The sequence below is a fragment of the Pithys albifrons genome, chromosome 1 (assembly GCF_047495875.1).
Source record: "Pithys albifrons albifrons isolate INPA30051 chromosome 1, PitAlb_v1, whole genome shotgun sequence".
NCBI classification, from domain to species: domain Eukaryota; kingdom Metazoa; phylum Chordata; class Aves; order Passeriformes; family Thamnophilidae; genus Pithys; species Pithys albifrons.
In genome coordinates, this window is record NC_092458.1 from 29,288,643 (window position 1) to 29,305,040 (window position 16,398).

Here is a 16,398-nt window from a genome sequence, read left to right on the forward strand (position 1 = left end):
CTACAAAAAATTCATGGTAGTACATAGGTCTCAATTTTTAGTCCCATAATGTTTATTCAGGAATTGCTCATGGACATAGTGCATAAACAGAAGATCACTGGGTTCAGCCCTAGCCAACAGAGTCTTAAAAAGAGAATGACAAAAAGCATATTAATGGTGAATGGTTCTGGTTTTTTATTATTGTCTACTCAGATTAGTTTGGTTAAGGAGTAGTTTCAAAATTTAATTAGGACCATAGAGGACTAACTATCAGAAACTTTGTCATTGTGAAGACGAAATTAAATACCTTTCTGAGGTAAAAAGAGGCTTTGCCATCTGTCAACAGTTCTCAGGAAACAGCAGTATTTTAGAAAATCTTGGAAAAATAGTATGTCCAGTTCTGAATATGATAGTTCACATTAAAGCTAGATTTATGGATGGGAATTAGGACTGGAGCACACAGCATCTCAACTGAGGAATTTAATTTGCCAACATCTTCTACAGCAACTCCAAGCAATTATGTTTACTGAACACCTCTAGGTGTACAGTATTTTCCAGCATTTTTCAAATGGTAGCAATCTAGATCTCTCCCTGAAGGGAGAAGAAGGGAGAGAGATTTACTGTGAGTGATTCTGGGAAAAAAAAAATTACTGTACCACTTTGGAAAATTCGTCTGAGAAACAAACAATCATTCTGCAAAATGCAACAGGGATAAAAAAAAAGAGCATATGTAGAAATACTCGTATTTTAAAAAAGAGAGGGATATAGGTTCTCTACAACTATAACAACACAGCATACTGTAGAGAAAAAATGCCAAAGGATAAAATTAAAAGGGTAAAATTATTGTATTTATATTCCTTACTGTGGAGTGTAAACTTCCAGGTAGAATTTCAGCAGTAGAAATAGATTTAATTATAAAAAGTAAACAATTTGGGAGAAAGGGGCATACTTGGTTATTCTTTTTACCATACTGTCTCCTGTGAGCTTAGTTATTATTCTTCTGAACCTTTCCTTGAAATTGTTGTCTTATGTAGGAAGATCCCAGCATAGATCTCATCTCAGCAGTTCCAGCAGCTGTCAGTGGCACAGGAGATCTCAGTCATGGGTCCTAAGGGAGAGCCTTCTTTCAAAGTGCTGACTCTGCTTCAGCACTTCAGTCCAATCACTAGGCTCTCTCATCCTCCTAACACTGTTTGTCTCTTGGACACACACGAAGTGACTCACTTCCCCCTTCAGAGAGGCATGTGCTTGCCCTGTTTACACCTTCAGACTCAGTCAAGCTTCATTACACAGGAAACACAAGCATGCTTTAAAGGCAGTATGTGCTCTGGACACCCCAAACAGCTGAAAGAGGATTAACGTGCTTTGGAACCACTCCTCTAAGTAAGGGTGAGGATTTTGCCAGCAGTGTCTATCTCTAAACCCTTTTGCTCATTTTACTATTCTCACACTGAGAACTATCACAGAAGAAGGGACAATAGGTTTATCAATGAGTCTTTGTGAAATCTCTCTGAAGCCGTTTAGACATTACACCTTCAATCTGCCCCCCTGGCACCCCCCTATGATTTTGCCAGAATTTATTTTCCAGGGTAGGATAAGCAGAAAAGATCTGGTGCCCCACTCCAGTGGAAAATGAAGAACGTCTGGGTGAAGACTAGATTGCCAGCTGGGACGTCTGTAACACAAACATACTAATCTTTCCATTGAGTCTTTAGCACTGGGGGAAATCGAAAAAAGAAGGATACTTCCTGTCAAAGGGATAAATCAGGCAGCAGAGGGATATTTTTTTATAGACCACTAGAAGATTTATTTGAGTGTATCTTTAGTAAGGACAACACTGATCATTGCAGCACCAAATGCTTCTGTCTCTTATAAGTGGTGAATATACACCTCTGAATTGCGCTGGATGAAGCATAATACACAATGGGAGTTGGCGATACAAACCAAGAGTCTACTGAGGAAAGTACCCCCTAAGTCAGTGTTCTACACTAAATGGGATATTTTAGTCCTGGTCTCTGACCATCCAGTCAATTCCTGTGTCTACCTGGGATTCACATTTCTGAAGTTTTTTTACTAGACTTAGGCTCCTCCACCAGCTTTTTTTTGCATGAAACACAGATGTAGGATGAAGTGGTAACTTGATACCAGCTAGACTAGTGACTGAGTTTCCTTTGAATGCACATCAGTCCTCTCTCTACATAGCAGTCTACTCTTATTGAATGTGAAAGAAAAACCATTTTTATTACTTTGTTTTATGGTGTTGCTTCAGCATACACAAATAAATGAACTAATAATTGGTCTAGTAAAAAAATACAAGGTCTGGTTACTACATGCATAAGAGACAGATGTTCTTTTCCTCCTCTGAGGAATGTCAATAGATTATATATTAAGCAGTCAATAACCTGGTAGCATTGCCTAATTTTGACAGCCTTTACTGTAATTTCCACAGGGAATACAGGATTTCAGCCAAGTGTGCTCTGTTTTAATTATTTCATTTGATGATGAAGAGCATCTAGCACTTTACCAAGTTTCTGTGTGGTAGTAGTACTTGACTATTGTCAGCTACTAATGAATTTTCCAGGAAAAATCTGAAAAGAAAGCAGAGCAGTTAGATCAGCTGAAAGATATTGGGCTTGTAACCAATGAGAAAAGTATTCATTATTTTTTGTTGGTTTTGGAGAAGATGACTAAAAACAAAGGCAGAAGAAAAAAATTGTCTTTCTCCCATTCCTTCTCTCTCTCCACCTTTTCCTTTCTCTAACAGAACCACCAGTCTGAACTTGGACATCCTTTTGTCTTTAGTAGCCCTCTGAAAATTAATTTATTTGATAAGAACTAAAGTTCTATTTCCTACACATGCAGAATAAAAAACAGAACAAAACAAAATAATTAAAAATAATAAAATAACCAACTAATGAAACAGAACTATATATTTTTTTCATCCACAGAGAGATGTTGGCACATAATTTCCTGTTTAGCATTAGCCCAGAGGTCCACTGAATTCAATGGGATTCATGCTTTTCATTTAGATGGAACTAGGATTAATTCCATGAATCAAAACCTGCCCATTTTAGAACAAGTCCTTCCACTGACTTTAGGAAGGATTTGGAAAGCCAGTGGTCCCTTTGAGCACAGACAAACTCATGTGGACAAGAAAACAAACATGTAATCAGCTGAAAAGACTGAAATGCTCCTAGAGTGTGTCCAAAGGTTTGGTCAAATAATTAGCTGCAGCTCTATGCAAAAGTCATGTTGAGCCAAAGCTTTGAGCTTTGATATAATAGACCTTTCTTTTTCTGAACTCTAACAAGTTTCATTCAGGGTTTGAATATGCAAAAACCTTCACAGGATTATAAATAAATGAAGAAAGACTGAAAAAAAAATACGTTTTCACTCCCACAAGTGAAAATTAATTATAAAAAAATCTGATAATTGTATTTTTATTATTAACCCTTAATGACAATTTATTTATGTAGTTCTTCAGAAGCTGCTTGGTTTCATTTGTTTGTTTTCTTTTGGTTTGTTCAACACTAGATTTTTGGCCTTTCAAAGATTCAGATCAAACTATGCAGCTATAAATAACATGTTTATGTTAACAGATTTGCAATTGCTCATGTTGCAAAAGCTCATGTTAAAATCAGATTTATTTGTGTTTAATCTTCTTTCCTTTTTCCTCCTTTTTCTTTTCCTTTGTAGTTTGTTTGTTTTTTTTTTCTTTCTTCAGAATTAAGGACTGGATTTTATTTGAAATGGGCTAAACTGGCATCCGTGCTTTTTTAACTATATGGAATATCCTACAATTCTTAGTATTGAAAAGAGGGCTACATGGTCCTGTCAGAAAAAAAAAAAAGCTGTAAATTGTAAAAATATATTAAATATTGTATTATTATAGCAACTTTAGTTAAGGAACTAATACTATCTTTAATTTTTTTACAGAGAACTTTGATGAAATAATTTATTACAATGACTCACAGAAAAACTTGTTTTCAAAATGACAGGAGAAACTGTTGAAGATTGTGAAAAACTACTAAAAATAATGCTCTATTAAGAATAAATTTAAAGATGCAAACAGTGAGTCTGACTTTTTGGGTCAGGGATTTGTGAATGAAATTCAATCCAAGGTGTTGGGGGGAATAATGATTTCAAATAATGCTTAAATTTTAAAAGATTTCATCTCAAAAAGAAAATGGAAGGATAAAAGCCAAAACAGTTGTATTCTAGCCTGGGCTGCAATTACCTATTTCATAAAATGCCATCGACAAAAATATAAAGATTGAGATAATTTCCTCATATTCAACTGTTTTTCCAGACTGTGCTTTATCAGTAGTTTACAGCTGCTCAACTCAGATCTCTTATGGAAGGGAACATAATTTTTAAAAAATGAAAAATAATGCCCACAAAAGAAAAGCATTTAACTTTCAGAATATGTGTATGTCAAATTTCAATGATGCAACATCTGCAAAAATACACATTCATTTATTACCTATGGGATATGCAGTAGTTTGCGCTAAGGATCTGAATTTATAAGCAGTATTTGATTCTTGTCTGTCTACTCGCACAAGGATTGGTTCTTCTCCAAAGGCATTCACAACAAAACAACAGTTCAAAGAGGTGAGTGCAGAGACATTGACAAGTCAGATATCAAATGTTTTAGGAATTATTTTGGGGAACAGTGAATGATAGCAAAATGTCTGCGGAAATCAGTGCTGACCTTCCTGATAACATGAATCAAAATACAATGAAGTACATAAGGTACTGCAGCAAATAACAGACAAAAATAAAACTTCATTTGTAAAAATCTGAGATGTTAATACAGTGAGAGAATAAAACAGAAGTCTCACAGTTTTTTCACAGATGTGTAACCTGGATTGCTACCCATATCTGCACATCCACCTGCCTTTTTGACCTACCCACCGGCTCACACAGGTAGGTACATGCCATGGGTGAATGAAGTCTACCACAACTGCTCTATTTCAATATATTCCTGTATGTTATAATGTCTGCTTTGAAGGCAACATATTTTCCTTGCCATGAATAGCACCTGATACTCTGAATGAGACCAGTTTCACTGACTCAGTAGATTAAAATCCATTGACCAGCAAAGCCATTTTTCCGTTAGGCCACTGGCTTCTTAGGAGGAGACATGAGGTCTCCACTTTGTTTCAAACCTATGGTCAAAGTCTCCCCTGCTGCAACGAGATCAAGGTTTCATGTTATATGTGTAACTTCAGCAGATGTAAAGACAACAACAGCTAAATGTGATTCCCATTCTAAGAAAACCATTTGAAGCAGAGAATGAAGTTTTTTTCCGGCTGGCTGTTTTCAAATGTGGATAAGAGAAAGGAAACAGAACACATGTAAACCAAAGTAAAACTCACTAAGGTTTTGATATATATTTAATGTTATTTCAAGAACGCTTACAACTTATTTTCCATCTTTTTAGCTTAAGGTTGGATTGTTCCACTTTTCTTAATAAAACTTCACAATGTTCTTCAAAAGTAAATCTATTTACCAGACCAAGGAAACAAAGATTTTTTCCAAGCATGCGCTCCTCAGTTCTACTGACTTAACTTACCCAGTCACCATCCATGCCCACTTGCTTACTATAGCCTCCTGTTTAACATCATGTAAAATGGTAAAGTTTGAAAGAAACCTTCTAAGACCATCTACCTTCAATGCCCCTGCCATGGACAGAGACACCTTTCACTAGACCAAGTTACTCAGAGCTCCATCCAGCCTTGAGTATTTCCAAGGATCCACAACTTCCTCAGTCAACACGCTTCTAGTGTCTTACCATTCTCAGCGTGAAAAAAAAATCTTTCTTTTTTCCAATCTATACCTACATTCCGTCAGTTTAAAAACATTCACCTTGTAGTGTCACTACAAGCCTTGATACACAGTCTCTCTGTCTTGCTAAGCCCGTTTTCTACTTTGTAAGGCTATAATAAGGCCTCCATGGAGTCTTCTCTTCTTCAAGCTGAACAACCCCAACTGACTTAAATTATCTTGCTGGAAGAGGTGTTCCAGTCCTCTGATCATTTCCGTGGTCCTCCTTTGGATGGATACACTCCATTTTGTACTGGGAATCCCAGAGCTGGGTGCAGTATTCCATGTGGCATCTCACAAGAGTGGAGTAGAGCTTTGATCTGGTCCTCATGCTTCTTTTGGTGCAGCCCAGAAAAGGATTGGCTTTTTGGGCTGCAACAGCACATTGCTGGCTCAGGTACAATTTTGCATCTGCTGATGTCCCTAAGCATTTCTCTGTATAGCTGCCCTCAATTTGTGCACTTGCCAGTCTGTATCGATGCTGGGCATTGCCCTAACCCAGGGGCAGGATCTTGCACTTGGCCCTGTTTGACTGAATGAGGTTCACAGGGGCCCACCACTCAAGGCCATCAGGCCCCTCTTGATTGAATCCCTTCTCTCAAGCAAATTTCACCCCTCAGCTTGGTGTCAGCCACAAACGTGCTGAGGTTGCACTCAATTCCACTGTGTCTAAATAGATTAGGTCCCTGTACAGACCCAAGAGGGACACCATTTGTTACTCCTTTCTGCTTGGACATTTCCTTAATGACTGTAAGGCTTTGGACATGGTCATCCAGCTAATTCCTTATCCATTTAACAGTTCATTCATCAAACACGTATCTCTCTAATGGAGCAGCAAGAATGTTGTGTGGGACCATTTCAAAGGCCTCCAGGTAAAAATGTTAGTTGTAGCTCTTTCTTTATCCACTGATGCAGTCACTCCATCATAGAAGGCCACTAGACTAATCAGGCATGATTTGTCCTTAGTGCAGCTATGTTGGCTGTCTCAAGTCATCTCCCTGTCTTCCACATGTTTTGACATAACCCCCAAGAGGATCTGTTCCATAATTTTACCAGGCACAGAGAGCGAAGCTGACTAGTTAGTGGTTCCCAGGGTCTTTTTTTACCCTTCTTAAAAATGGGTGACATTTCCCTTTATCAAAACACTGGGACTTTTCTTGATTGTCAGGACTTTTCAAATAGCATGGAGAGTGGCAACTACATCAGTCAATTCCTCAAGACCCTGGGATGTATCTGGTTGGGTCCCACAGACATATGTATGTTCAGGTTCCTCAAGTGGTTTTTAATCTGACCTTCATTTTTGATGGGTGGTACTTCACTCCCCTAATCCCTGCCTTGAAGTTCAGTAGTTTGAGAGATTTGTGCTCCTGGAAATTTTTATCTTTCCAGAACAGGATACAGCTCCTTGTCAATTGCATAGACTTCTTCACCTTAACATTATTTTCTTTTAACATTGACTTAATAAACATTATAAGAGGTTTTTTGTTTGTTTGTTTGTGGTTTTTTTCCACAAGGACAATTAAAATCGAGTAATAAGGGGAATTAGGCATTTTACTTTACTAATGCTACTCCTCAGGTACTTCAGAGAAGCCAGAGCTTCCATGGAATATTTTACAAAGCTCCCAGGAGAAAAGCTTAAATTAAAGAAAGCTTAAATTCAGAAGAACATGTAAGTTTCAGAAACAGCTAAAACTGGAGGCACAGCTGAAAGTAGTACAGAGATATGTAGTCAGAAACTAAGAGAAGGACTACTAGGCAAAGAAACAAAATCCTATATGAAATTTAATACGGAGTATGTAGCAATAAAAAGATAAGTGGAAGCCTATGTCTAGAACGTTAACAAGTGAGAATCTAGAATGTAAGAACAAAATTTAAAATGACAGTCAAATTTCTCAAACAAACCACAAGTTAGTTCAAGAATTTAGTGGGTTTTGTAATTACAAAAATATTTGTAATTTTGAGGAGTTTGGTTTTCAGATTTGTGTTGAAGGGAGTTTTCATTATTTTAAAGGCATCCTCTGCTACTACCAAAACCAATTTTTCAGACTGCTCTAGAAAATCACTTCTCTTTATGAGGCAACCAATCCTCTTGTCCTTGATAAGAATACCGCCCTGAGATTATGCACCCAATTAAAAAAAAAAACAAAACAAAAAACAAACAAACTAAATCAAAAAGCTGCTTTTTATATTTAAAAATATAATTCACAAATGTGTATACTAACCCTTTTTTCTGAGGCAACAAGAATTTCATATTTGGAAAAAAACCCCAATATTTAAATAAATAGATTGAAGGATTCAGCAAAGCTACTGTAGTGCTACAGTAAAAACTGCGTGTATTCAATTGCAAAGAATCATAATGAACTTACTTTAAATGATCCAAATTATATAGTATAAGAAATACACTTCTTTTGTCAATATTGACTTCATTATGCATACCATTATACACATATAGGGAAAAATCACTGTCAGCTTCAAATAAAATATACCTTTTTTCTATCAGTTGGTGAACATATGATAGTTATATTATGTATTACTACTTTGTCGAAGTAATATATAATCATATATTTACTTCACTGTGTCTTGCGGTTATGACAGCATCATAAAAATTCAGGGTTTTCACACAGAGCTGTAAAAATCAGCCTTGCAAAAAGACTAGAATGCATATTAGGAATTGAAACCAAAACCCAAATGTTTTCAAATATCAAAGGTAGCTGGAAACTATGTTAAAGGTAGTTTACTCATGTGACTTAAAAAACCTGGAGGTTTTAGGGGAATAGAAGGAAACTGGCTTGATGGCTTGGTTTGATGTTGAGTTATCCATTCAGCTCAAATCCTCTGAGTCCTAAATCCAATCACACACTTATTCTCACCCCATTTGATGGAATAGAATAGGATGTAAGTGACTGATTTGTCTGCAATAGTGATACTTCTTGTCCTCGTAATACTAGTATGCAGTTCTTGGCTTCATTATTATTGTGAATTTGTACTTGCAGGTGTAGGCAATTTTTGGTTATTCAAGGGGTTGATTTAGTGAGTAGAAGGAACAGTCAAGAAGTACTTCCAGACCTGTTCTATGGAGGCTTTCTAGATAGCACTAGTTTCATGGAGTTTGGGATGCGGGGTTTTTTGTATCATTACTACATGGGTTGTCATGGGTGTTAATATTTTCCAGAAGCACAGAGTTTGGGGGAAAATTACCCATAGGAAAGCAGTTAAGAATTGATTTCTTTATCTTCAGCCAGAGCACTAAGTTCAGCATAACATCAATCTATAATCTATCCTGCCTTTGAGCTTACACAATATTTTATTAAAAATTGATATGAAATCAATGTTCCATACCATAGGAACAGTTTCTTTCTTGGTAATGCTCAGCATTTAGAAACTTGGAATTGAGTTTCTCTACCAGGTCCTTTAGTATATGTAATTGAGAATCAAAGATGTAGAGCAGAACACCATCTTCTTTTATCTTCTAGAAATCAAAGTTCCCACTTAGGTGTTGATGCTCTGTCTTGTTTACAATTCAGATCTCATTTCACTTCTAAAGACATGTCCCAGAAGTGTCATATTTTAAAACACAATAAATAAATTTCTACTCTAAGTAAAAATGCATTAATCTATCCATTATATGCATAATGAATTAAATAAACAAATGCATATAAATCAAATGTAGGTTTGCAGTGCCTATCTGACGTCTATGACTGACAAACGTTGACTGGTGAAATAATGATCCACTCCAAACCCAGTGCAACAAAGCCAAAACCCTGAACATTTATTGAGGAACTTGCAGATACTTAAAAGGTTCTGAGGGGAAATTTCTGGAACTTGCACACGATTGGGTGAAGGTAGGGATTGAGTGGGTAACTGGCAACCAGAAAGCCAACGGGGAACAACTCGTCAAATGACAGGAGAATAACCAATAGCGAACCAGGGACTGAGGCAGAGGCAGAAACGCATATAGGAGGGTCAGGCTCAGTCCCGTCAGCTGCATGAGCAGTTCGAGGCAGAGGCGATCCGAAATGGGGACGCCCTGGTGCGAACCCACCAGGCGTAGGCCCAGCGGGTTCTGGATGCTGCTGCGTGGCAGCAGCAGCAGCAGCTGCAGTGGCGGCTGCATTGGCAGTGCAGGGCAGGGACGCCTCCCGGGCAGCACAGTCCCTGAGCCTCAGCAGCGTGATGACTCATCGGGGACAATGCCTCAGGGGAAAGGCACGGGAGGGGTGGCAACCATACCGGGGGGGAGGGGGAAGGTACAGAAAATTTTCTGAACCGAAAACCATACAGTAAAATGCATAACTTAAACTCCAACAACAGGAGTCTCTCATAGCTGCTCAAGTCCGGGCTGCTTCCCAGCACTGTCCTACTTGGAGGTCCATTTTAGCATGCTGCCACATACTACCAGCTCTACAGCAAATCTACAGCTCTGAGTTAAGAGAAACGGGATCTATAAAATATGAAGGAAAATAAAGTTCTTCATTTAATACAAACATACTCAGAAAACTGTTTAAGCTAATCAGAGGAAACACAAACCTCCCTTATTCTCCATATGACTAAAAATTCTATATTTTTGCAATAATTTAATCTCTAGGATTTGAACACTATATTCAATACTGAAAGGTAAATATATGCAAAAATATCAAACGTAATTTCTCTCTTTATGTGAGATATCCCTTATCCAAATGCACAAGTATTTAATTGAAATGAGGGGGAGGAGATTTAGCAGTCTTCCTGATAACAAGGGTGGTGGTGAGTGTATTCTTTTCTCTCTCTCATCTTCTTTCTTCTTGCCCTCTTTGTATACGGCACACTTTCATACTTTTTTTCAATAAAGTTGTTTAACAGTATGCAGCACATAGGTAATGGTGGTTTATTTTTTTCCTGTGGCTGAGATTTTCATCCTTTATGCAAATGCACTCACTTTTCAGGATAGTGAACACAGTGCCCCTGCCCTTTTTCTTCTTTTGGCATTGTGTGTGATATGTTTACAGTTCCAAATTAATGGGAATAGAAAAGAAGAGCCTTGAAACAATAATGAAATAGTCAAGAGGGCAAACAAGTTTGCTTTCTTTATACCCTTTTTCTTCTCCAAGTCTCAGGATCTTTCTGTAATATCTTTCACGTCATCCATCACATCCAGGGAGTTCATGACTCATTACCTCCTTTTTTCAAAAGGCAATCCTCCAGGGATGTGCCTGCTCAGGAAGAAGAGGAAGGCAGTCAGATGTTGCATCCACCATGAAGCACAGGATTTCCAAATCTCAACTTTTCTTTAAACTTGAATGCTTTTTTTTTTAATCTCTGGAGAAAAAAATCTAACCAGTTCTATCTATTTTCAAGTGGTTTAGTGGTTTCAGAGTCATGAATTTACTTTAAGTACCATTAGCCTATTATTTGAAAGAGCTGGGTATCTGCGCTGACTTAATAAAATGCAATTTCCTTTACTTTTTCATTACAGTAAGCCTGAATCGTCAATGACACAGAGTTCATCAAAAACCAGAAGGGAGATTTGCAATCCAGCATTTTAAAACTTGGCAACATATGCTCTTTTCTTGCTCTGATTGTTATTTCCATAACAGAAATTCCTCTAGAATAAAATTGAAAATGTAAGACAAACAATAAATGCAGTAAAAGACTTTGCAAAGGCTTTTTGTTGGTTATGATTGTTTTTAAACAGTGCTACTGTTTATAGATAAGTTTCACTCCAAACAAATTCTAGTTTAAAAAAATCCATCTATGTGTATTGATGGAAAGTAGTTCAGGGAACCCCTCATGAATAACATACTTATTGAATCTCTGTTCCTGTGTTCAATGTATTGGTTTCTCTTTTAACAACTAAATATTCCTTAAAAGGATAAAACATGAGGCAAAGAATGAATGAAAACTTTGATTAAATTTCTCTGCACAATTTAACCTGCCTTTTTCTCAGGTTATTACCTGAAGCAAGCAGATTCAATACTCTTTCTTAATAATCCTGAACCTTCCAAAAACTAATTGATTTTCTCTACTAGCCACCAGGTGGCAATCAAACTTTCATAAACTTAGTCTGTTCCATCAACTCTTCTGAAGCAGTTACTGCAGACAGAGAATATGCTGTAAGCAGAAAGCAGAAAATGCTATCTCCATGGTGACTATTATCCTATGTTGTTTGTCGTGGGTGAAACTAGATGAAACCATGTTCATGCTTCTAAATTACATACTTCATCTCATTAAGTCCTGAGCAGCTAACCTTGAAAAAAATGCGTTCTGCAGAAATATCTTTGTCTCTGAAAGAGCCTGTAGATTGTCCATGTGGTATTTTCAGCCTTCTGGACAGTAACCATAGTGAAAATTCCTGCAAAAAATCTCTATGAATTTTTAAATTGCCTTTTCTACCCAAGAGAAATATCTAATTTAACAAAAATTCAGCCTAAAGTTCTTGTTTTTCTCCATTTTCTATCAGAGCTTTGAGAAACACATTACAAAGCTATGACAGGCAGAGAAAGAGATTCTGCCCTTTCCATCTCATGTCATTCTGCTTTTTAAAGAGCTGAGAGCCCTGTAACAGCAGCTTGACTTTCAACTTCATCATCACACTGCAAAATAAAGATGGAAAGCTCTGGTCGGCATATTTGTTTCATTTTTAATATTTCTGTTTAGATATCACTAGACATCAGCACATTTTTTTCCCAAAAGTTGTTTAAGATCTTAAAACCCACTGACTTTTAGAAGGAGAAGCTATTTGAATCAAAAGAAAAACCTCTCTCTTTTTTTTTTAAATTTTCTTTCTCTTCCAGGTCTATTGCATCTTGATCTTTACCTGTATATCTTTCTTTCTTAGTTCTCATCCCTTTGCATTCCCATGACACTGTCTTATACTTAGTTGTGTTATAGCTAGCTGGAAAACAAGACAACAAAACAGAGATCAAAAAAATACATTGATTTTACCTAATCTGATGGGAATAATGTATTTTGATTATGCTATGCTTTTTTATCTCAAAAAAAGAAAATGAAATAAAGCAAAAAAAAAAAAACCACACAAAAAATCCCCCACAAAATACATGCTATAAAAATAACTAAAAACATAATATGAATGTCTGAAAAAGTAAAGTTAAATAATTAGAAATAATAAGAGAAGTCACAGGGGAAAAAAAAAAGGAGAGAGCAGATTAAGAACTATTGGAAGCCCTGATATCAGTTACATAGAAAAAAAAAATCTACCCTCCAGTAGGATTGAAGGACATCAGATTCAGAGCAGGGAAATAAGACACTTTTGTACTCAGTGTCCTGTTTGCTGGTGAAAGTCACTTTCAGAAACAGCAGTGTTAACAGGATGTGAAAAAACAGTAATAATGAGGTCATCTCAATCAACACGAGGTAGCATAAAGATAAGACAGAACCTTATAGAAAGGCACTGTGAGTTAGATATTTACCATTTTCTATATTAAGTGTTCTTCAACATCTTTCTGGATCATTTATTAAGTACAAGGTAGGAAACTTGTAGTCCAGTTATGTGATTTGATGTGGAAATTCCTGTCATTGTGAGGTTTGTGGTTTTCTTGGGCTTTTTACTGCCCCTCAACACACACACTCTTTTGTATCTCGTCCCTGGACAAAGCCAAAATTCCAAAGTCAAGTAAATTTCCATTACAGTTTTAAATACCCTTCTGTCATTCAAAGACAAACTAAATTTCACTTCTTACAGTCAAATTTAGAAGTACAAAAGTTTACTATTTCAAAAAGCAAAATCATGTAATTCGTGATTTTAAAAAGAGAGTGAAATAGAGCGAGAGACTTATCTTCATGCAGTCATCATAAAAAATACAAGGACAATTTAGATTTCTGAATTTGAGATATTTTTCACTGTTGAAAACTTGTATTTCTCTGAAGGAGCAGTTAGATGGCAGTGTTGTTACACGATTCGAGGAAACCACACATTTCTGGATTTGTCAGAAACCATCACTTCAATCCAACAATACAAAGTCAAAGCATAATTACCACTAATGCTCCCCTTCTCTTGAGCAATGCCATCAGGGTATATCTTGCAAATGAGTGGAAACTGTTAATTATAATTATATTAGACACCCATATTGTATGTTTCAGCAGTGCTGGTATTGTCTTTGGATCTTTGTTTATCATTACACATGAGATATTAAAGTAAAAAGACGAAGACCACAGTGACAACATTTCTTTATAGTATGAAAATTATGCATCCTTTTTCACTAACAGCTCAGCCCAATAATTTGAAAGTGCTTGTAATTGGATTATTCTGTGCCCATATTTTACACATGTCACAAAAAAGGAGAATGTTTAATTAATCTTTTTTTGTAGGTTGTTTGCAATCTAATTAAGATGTTTGCTTTCATTTACAGAGCAATAATATTTCGTATTCATTTTGCCTTGAAACATATATCTTCATTTTCAACCCATCCTCCAGGGAACTATTTCAAATAGAGTTATAATACATGTACAGTCCAAAATCCCATCTCAGAAGAAACTGGGGAATAGCATGTACTTTCTTAGCTCTTCATCCTCTCCTCTTCACACCAATTTTCCTAGCTCTGTTTTCCTCTTCACAAAACCCCTCATTTATTCTTAGCTTCCTGACCTTTCCAGAAAAAAGTCATCTTTTGCTTAGCATTCTATTTAGTCAGTCTTTCACAATCTGTCTGATGCACCTCGCTGAAATTCTTGTTATGCTCAATCCTGACTGCTGCACTGACTCTGCAAGTGTGATACTTTATTCAAATTTCTGAGTCCTCCCAGAATGTGCCCAAAATTAGTATCAGGAAAATATCACTTTAAGCACCCACAAACACATTCATTTGTACCACTTTGACTATGCCAGTTTGACTAAATGACTGCAGTGCCACTCTTTGCAGTGGTGATGCAATTGTACTGCTGTAGAAGACCTCCTGCTGGTTGTAAACACACATGTTTTTTCCAGCTGCAGCAGGGCTGAGTAAGCTGGTACAGCCTGCAGTAGATCCTTACTCAGGTCCTAGTAAACATCTCTATCTGTGTTTTCTCCATCTGAAAGTCATCTTCTCCAATTCTAAAATGTTCCCTTCAAAATGAGCCAAATCTGCAATGAATTGCTCATCAGTTGGTACTGAATAAACCATTAAGCATGCAACTTTTCCCTAATCAGACCAGGATCATAAACTGGAAAAGAGCTATTTCACAAAAATGTAAAGCACAGAAATACAGGTACTAGGACACAGCTTTTCCTCACTGTAACCAACAGAAGGTTGTTCAAGAAGCCTTTTACAGTCCTGAATCATACTGCTAAATAGTGGGCTGCTCCTACCCATTGCAGAAGGTCATCTGGGCACCATATAGATATTTCTCCTTGAAAGGCAATGCCTGGATATCTTTTTTTTTTTGAGGATAGAGTTTTATTCTTCTTTTTTTTTCTTTTTCCCCAAGTACAATGTTCCAATCTTCCTCAAATCTAAGCTGGACTGCTGCCAGGATTTCTGCCACGTGGCCAATAATCTGGAAGCTCTAGGAGCTACAAGGCCAGCTGCCCTACTCAGGCATGGCAGGGATCAGGAACACAGCAGGGAATCTCAAAGGCTTCACTGGAAACTGTTTTCCTTGGCCTTCCCAGGTTACCAGACCTGCACGAGCTTGCCATAGGGAGTGCCAAGGAAACAGAAAGCCAGCTGCTAATGAAACAGATTTTTCCTAAGAAACCCTTCTGGATCCAGTTGGGAAATTAGAAGAATTTGACATGTTTTGGTGGAACATTTGAAATGTTGTTACATGTGCATTTCCCAGTGGAAGGTTCCCAGACAGCTGTCATAAATCAGACCAAAAGAGATAAACAAACAAACTGAAGACACCATAACTATTCTCTTCTCTTCTTTGCATTAATGCCTCAGAAACTCATTTGCAATGAAATTCTTTGAGTGCATTCACTTTATCTGAACTCAGAGACAATTCTGTTGACATTTTGCCAGTCTTCAGATAGAAAACATCTTCCAGAAGTGATAGAGATTCTGCATCTTCATTCATCTGCAACACCCAAACAATATCTATTCTCCACACTAGCAATTATTCATAAGCAATTATTAGATCAATGTTGACATTGCTATATAATTTAGTCAGCTCACATGTCCTTTCAATGTTTCAGAAGGATAGACTTGTGTACATTCATGCATATAACTATGAAGAAAGCAAATTATGTAACAGAAGTGACAATTGCATGTTTATGCCTGATCACTATGGAGGATCTTACTCCAGCATCTTTAAGGTTGGTATTGTGACCTGACATAGCCATCCAAAGTTTCTTATGGAAAGAAATAAAAACTTCTTGAGTGAGTCATGTCACTCTAATATTCTCAAGGTAGGAATATCTAGGATAGGTAAGACAAACTACAGCCTAAGAATGCATCTTACCCTTTGCTGAATATAAAAAAATCTTGAGCAAATAGGTCAAACCTGGACTTATAACTTTGGGAGATTTAAAGTTAGTTGAAGTGTTGCCCAGTCTGTAATCTCCACAGAGAAAATCAAGGTCCCTCTCTGATACAGAAATATTTAATCCAAGTTACTGGGAGGCCATTCTGGCTATGTATGAACTCATCAAATATGATGTTGGTATTGACCTCTTTG